This window comes from Nicotiana tabacum, chromosome 11 (genome assembly GCF_000715075.1).
Source record: "Nicotiana tabacum cultivar K326 chromosome 11, ASM71507v2, whole genome shotgun sequence".
NCBI classification, from domain to species: Eukaryota; Viridiplantae; Streptophyta; class Magnoliopsida; order Solanales; family Solanaceae; genus Nicotiana; species Nicotiana tabacum.
In genome coordinates, this window is record NC_134090.1 from 161429173 (window position 1) to 161435172 (window position 6000).

Genomic DNA, 6000 nt, shown 5'->3' on the forward strand with positions numbered 1-6000 from the left:
ATATAAGTGCCATTTAGGCTCTTCTGCTGAGAGATAATTCTACAAAGAATTGGTCTGCCTTTTTCCTAACTAGTGAATTTATCCGCGCTTTGCGCGACAATTAGAAAACCTAAATAATCTCACTTTAATAGAATAACATTAGAAATATTTTGGTTTATAGATCCAAATAAATAATATCAAGTTTCAAACAATTTTATTAGTAACACTTAGGTTTATATTTTGCTCTAATATCACTCAGGAGGATTTTGAGGGAGAAATTAATCTCTGTATAGGCAGATAGCTAATAAATCCTAAGAAAGTTCTTTATTTTTGTATAGTACATAATTTCTCCCTCCACTTGTGGGCTAAAATTTTAATATTTTGACAAGTCTTTATTATTTAAAATCTAAAAAGTAGCAGCACTGTCATGGCAGCTAGAACACCATACTGAGTGATCTGTCTATATATGATACTCTCATTTGACTAACATCTTGACTTGGCTCTTCTACAAAAATTTAAAATGATTTATCAAATATATTTGGTGGCGATTTTATTCTTTATTTTTCTTTTAGTGGTATGAACAGAGCATTCTCTCTTTTCGGAAATGTTGTCAATATTATATAAAGACTAAAATGCTTGAATTAACGGAAAAAATACTTTAATCAACAGGGAAAAAATAGAATACTGAGCATTAGTCTCTCATCTAAAAGCAAGCCACTCAAGTTGGGTAAAAATTTGACTGCACCAAATGTTTACACCAAACTTCGCTGATTAACCTTAGTTAATTGATTTTAATATGTGAAAACATGTATTAACTGAATATGATTTGGAGAGATGAATCTATTTACAAATACATATCATTCACCTATTACTTTGATGAACACTCGGTGCACGTAAGCTTTTACCGAGCCCCCCCACCACCACCACCACCACCACCACCACCACAATTCTTCATTGCCTTGTTCTGGACAACCCAAATGTACAAACTTATTTCATACCACTCTAATGAATTAACAATACATAATGTAAGACAATGGAACTCAAGGAGATACTCTATTTGACTCTTTCGCCACCTGATCTTAAGCTACTAACTTGCTAGCTTTGTAATTATGATACTCATAAACCACACATTGACCCATAGACAACAGAAGATAGGAAACTATTATACTTGTATCCCCGTATACAGGCAAAACTGGAGGATCTTTAAATTTACATTTCATAATATAAGGCGTGCTTTGTTATAATTATCTAAGTAGTACGTTAGATATTTCAATCTAGCTTCTTCCTCTCGGTTCAGCTAAAATATAGTTACTCGCAAAAATTACTTTCTCTTCTCCACAACTTTTGGGCACACCAACAGAACCGCAAACTCCCAATATTTTCCTCAAAAGCAAGCACTTTCTGCCCCGACAAATATCAAGAAGAACCAATTTTTTACAAAAGTTAGTTTTTGTAAAATTTTACAAAAGCAAGTATAAATTCCATAATTTATGGAGATCACAATATAGATAAGAGTATTATTTACAAGAAGAGTAAAGTAACAAAAATAGAAACAAACCATAACCTTGAAGTATTGAAAAAAGTTTTTAAAAAAAAACTTCAAATGCACGTCAGGATTAATTAAGCTTGCTACCTCATTTTCAAAGTTATAAAAAGAGCACTCTCTAATTCATAATTCCATAATCTTGCATTGCTAAAGCTTTTGAGCACTACCCATAAAAGCGATGATGTGAAGACATTAGGAATAAGTGATTGGAGCTTCACATTTCTGGTGGACAACTATGTCTTTCCTTCTAGAAAGAGGAAACTCTTGCATTACCCATTTATGAACAAATTTAATTGGAAACTGGTCACAGCACCACCCTACCAATGGAATAACAATAAGGTACCAGAAAAAATAACATATGATATAAATCTAAACATCTATATATATTAATAAAGCTGGGCAATAGACTACTGACGTGGCAGGCCTCACATGCCAGGGAATGCATTTATCTTTTATCTCATTTTTTGGGGTTTCTTCTCTCATTTTAATATCATAACCAATTACTCCATTACATTAAAAAAGTAGCATTGTAGCTGTAACTCCTTAATAAATTGGGAAAGAGGGAGAAAGGTGTCGTTTCAAATTTTTATCAAATGTCTAAAACCTTTAGCCTTTTAGTTTCTACAGTTTTAGAGGGGCATGGTATTGATCTTATATATGGAGAATGTCTTCAAGCAAACATCTTATTACTTTCATAAGGATTATACTCCATCTTTGTCACTACTAATGTTGGCAAGAACTCGCGTTGTTTTCTGTTTACTTTGAATATATTATAATGGTGACTCACGATTATTTTCAATATATTGTTCATTCCCATGTTTCTAAGTGGATAACTAGGTTGTGCCAATTCAGAAGGTTCACAAAATTTAATAGCTCTGAATTTCGATGCCTCCAAGTTAAGAAATTTTGTGCCCAAGTGAGTTTACAAGGAACTGAGGAAGGTATGTCATGATTTTTAGTGTCGACTATTTAACTTTTTATTGCTAAGAGAATGTTGATGTAGAATTTCATGAAATACAATATTGCATTTGCAATCAATTATGGGTATTGATTAAAAATATATCCTTAAGGAGAAATTTGTTTTATGATTTAAGAATGGAAGAAGTTGTTGACAGGCTTGGGAGGAAGACGGAAGCTGAGGTTAAAGGAATAAAAAATTACACGATCCCAAACACCCCGGTCGTGATGGCGCCTATCACAGTACTAGGTCAGCCAAAAAAACACGAACAATATAAAGGTCTTTTGTTAATTCATTTTCTAATCAGATATAATCCCAAATCTTTCATTTTAATATATATCAAAATGTGGAAAAAGACAACTACGTAAGTACATCAACTCAGCCCGATTCTGGTGTCACTAGTCATGAGCCACTAAATACATCTCAACATTGTCTGCTTAATGCAAGATAAGTCTGAAATATAAAATACTAACGATAGGAAGGAGAAAGACAAGACTGCAAACGCCATGCAACTACCTTGCAATCCCTGGATAATACTCTGAAAGCAACGATCAACTCTCACTCGGAGGCTTTGGCACCTGGATCTGCACACAAGGAGCATGGAGTAACGTGAGTACACCCCCAGGTGCCACATCGATATAGCGCTTGGGTTGTAGGAGCCCCTCCGGAGTCTGTACGTCCCCAGTGAGCGTAGTCGACTATATATATATAATTAAATCAACTCTCACTCGGAGGCTCTAGCACCTGGATCTGCACACAAGGAACATGAGAGTGCATTATAATATATTCAAAGTAATGCATATATAAGATCAATGCCCTGCCCCTCTAAAACTGGAGAAACTGAAAGGTCAAAGGTTTTAGGCGTTTGATAAAAGTTTGAAACGACACCTTTCTCCCTCTTTCCCAATTTATTAAGGAGTTACAGTTACAAGGCTAATTTTTTAATGTAATGGAGTAATTGGTTATTGTGAGCACGTGATTTTTGTTTTTGCGCGACAGTCGCTCCAAAAGAATAAAAAATTGGCCCTGCTGTACAATTTTTGGATTTTTGTGCGGCACTTTGTTGATTTATTTGTGACTTTGGCCCATTTTATTTATTTACTCTATTAAAACAAAATTCAAAAAATGTGTACGTGTCATGCATAATCTGAACTGTAACGTGGTTTAAATAGAAAGGCATAAACAGGCATCTTTGTCCGTGATTTTGTTTTGTTTGATTTTACCTGTTTTGAAATATCTTTTGTGTGTGTGCAAATAATTGTATTGAGTGTGTATTTAATTTTAATTCGATTTTTTGCTCAGTTTTGTTTTTAAAATAAATAAGAAAAGAAATAAAAATAATAATAAAAAAAAAGAAAAGACCCCTTCCGGACTTGGAACAAACAGCCCAAAACCCAGGCCTGCCCGGTCCAACACCACCTGATACCCAAGACGTCCAAACGACGACGTTTTAGTCCAGTGTGATCTGGGCCGTTGATCTCAGATTGATCAACGGCCAAGATCACTTCCCCACAACCCACTGAGGAACCTGACACGTTTACACCCGGACCGAACCCAAACCCTCAACACTTGAAACGACACCGTTCCACTTAACCATCAGATCCAGACCGTAGATCTAAATTGATCTAACGGTCGAGATCCGTCCACCCACTAACTATATAAGTTCATAACCTTACCCTGCCCCCTATCCAATACCCCAGCCTTCGTCTCCACAGACCAGGCCCCTAAACCCTAGCCGCCCCTGTATACTTTCACCATGAAAGCCGGCGGCATGGACGCCGGTGACCTTCCCCTTAACACCCTAGAATCCCCTTGCCATCCTGAACATGGATCTGTTAACCATGTAGTTCGAATCCCTCCCCACCTTCTCGAATCTTCATTTGAAGATTCGAGTCGAAACTCGATCTACACAGTTTAACCCCAGCTTCACACCAGACACTCCCCAGACCCCCCTCGTGACCAAACCATACTTGGTTTGGTCCGAATCTGACCAGGGAAGCATGAATCCCGGATCTGAGTTTTGGAAATTTTTGTAGTTCTTCGTCACTGGTTCATACCAGTTTAATCGAAGAGATTAAGGTCTAATGGACTTTAATCAAAGTGTTTCTCATCTGAGAAACACTTCGATTAAAGTCCATTCAGCCTTAAGAAAGTCTGTCCAAGTCCGAGTCAAGGTTTGTGATTTTTCAAGATTTGAGGTGAGTCTTGCTTTCTTTCTTTATTTCTGTTTGATCCATGTGAGTGCTTAAATGTCTGTTCATGTTTTGTTTCATTTTGTGTCTTTTAATTTTACCAACTTCTGTTTGTCCACTTTGCCTGAACCACTGTGTTTGTTTGAACCCCTCCTATTCTGATAAGGCATGTGTATTGGTTGTATTCCAAATTTGTACTGATTAACTAATTCCTCGAAGTATAATTCTGTTTAATCGGTATAAGTCGAGTCATGTGTCCCATACTTTAAATGTCTGATTTTTGGCTATGATTGTGTATGTTAATGCTAATATAGCCGAGTCGACATGTGTCGTCAATTAGTTTCAGCTATCCGAACAATAACAAATCGACTTACTTCTGCTAAGCATTTGTTGAGTCAATTAAGAACCAATTTTTGTTTACTCATAGCTGTTGAATTGATCAGTAATGTGAAAGGGATGTTTGGTTTTAAACTCTGAATTGGAGTGCATGTGCACTCATGCACAGCATGTGCATTGGTGCACCTCATGTGCTTTGTGCACAGCCTGTGGCCTGCATAAAGGTCTTTGTTAAGTTTTAAACAATTTGACAGCATATGCTGTCAGATATATTCTACTGCCCATGCCTTGCTTTAAGTTTAAAAAGTATTAAACCTTTTAAAAGATAAGTCTGCCAGGGAATGTTGATGGAGGTTATATACTTAAATAACTAATTGGAATCTGAAAAGGGGGAAGGCACATGGGAGGGTACTAGGATACTCTAAAACAGGCTGTTAAAAGGGGTAAGGAAGGCATATAAAAGGGGAGGACATCTGACTGAAAAAGGAGATAGAATTAGAGGGGGGAAAGAAAAATACACACACACGGTGAGGAGTTTTGAAAGAGAAAGTTTGAAATACATACAAAAGATACAGATAGAAGAGAAATACATACACTGTGAAGATAGAAAAGAAAAAGAGAGAGTTGACAGAAATAGATAGAGAGATAGAGATATACAGAATTAGAGGGGAAAAAGAAAATAGACAGACTGTGAGGAATTTCTGAAAGAGAGAGCTGAAATACAAATAGATACACAGAGGGGGATAGAGACTGAATCTTAAGAGCTGAAAAAGAAAAACACAAACACAGATAGAGAGAGGTTAAGGGATAGAAGGTGTACAATCAACAATCAGAAACTGTTTCCTCCTATTATTGTTTGGGTTTCAGCTGTTCAATTTGTTCAAAATCAAATCTGATTCTTTGAAGTTCTAGTTGTGTCTACTAGTCGAGTGTTTTCATTGGTTTACTACTGGTTTGGTCTGTCTGGAGTCCTGATTCTACTCCACTGG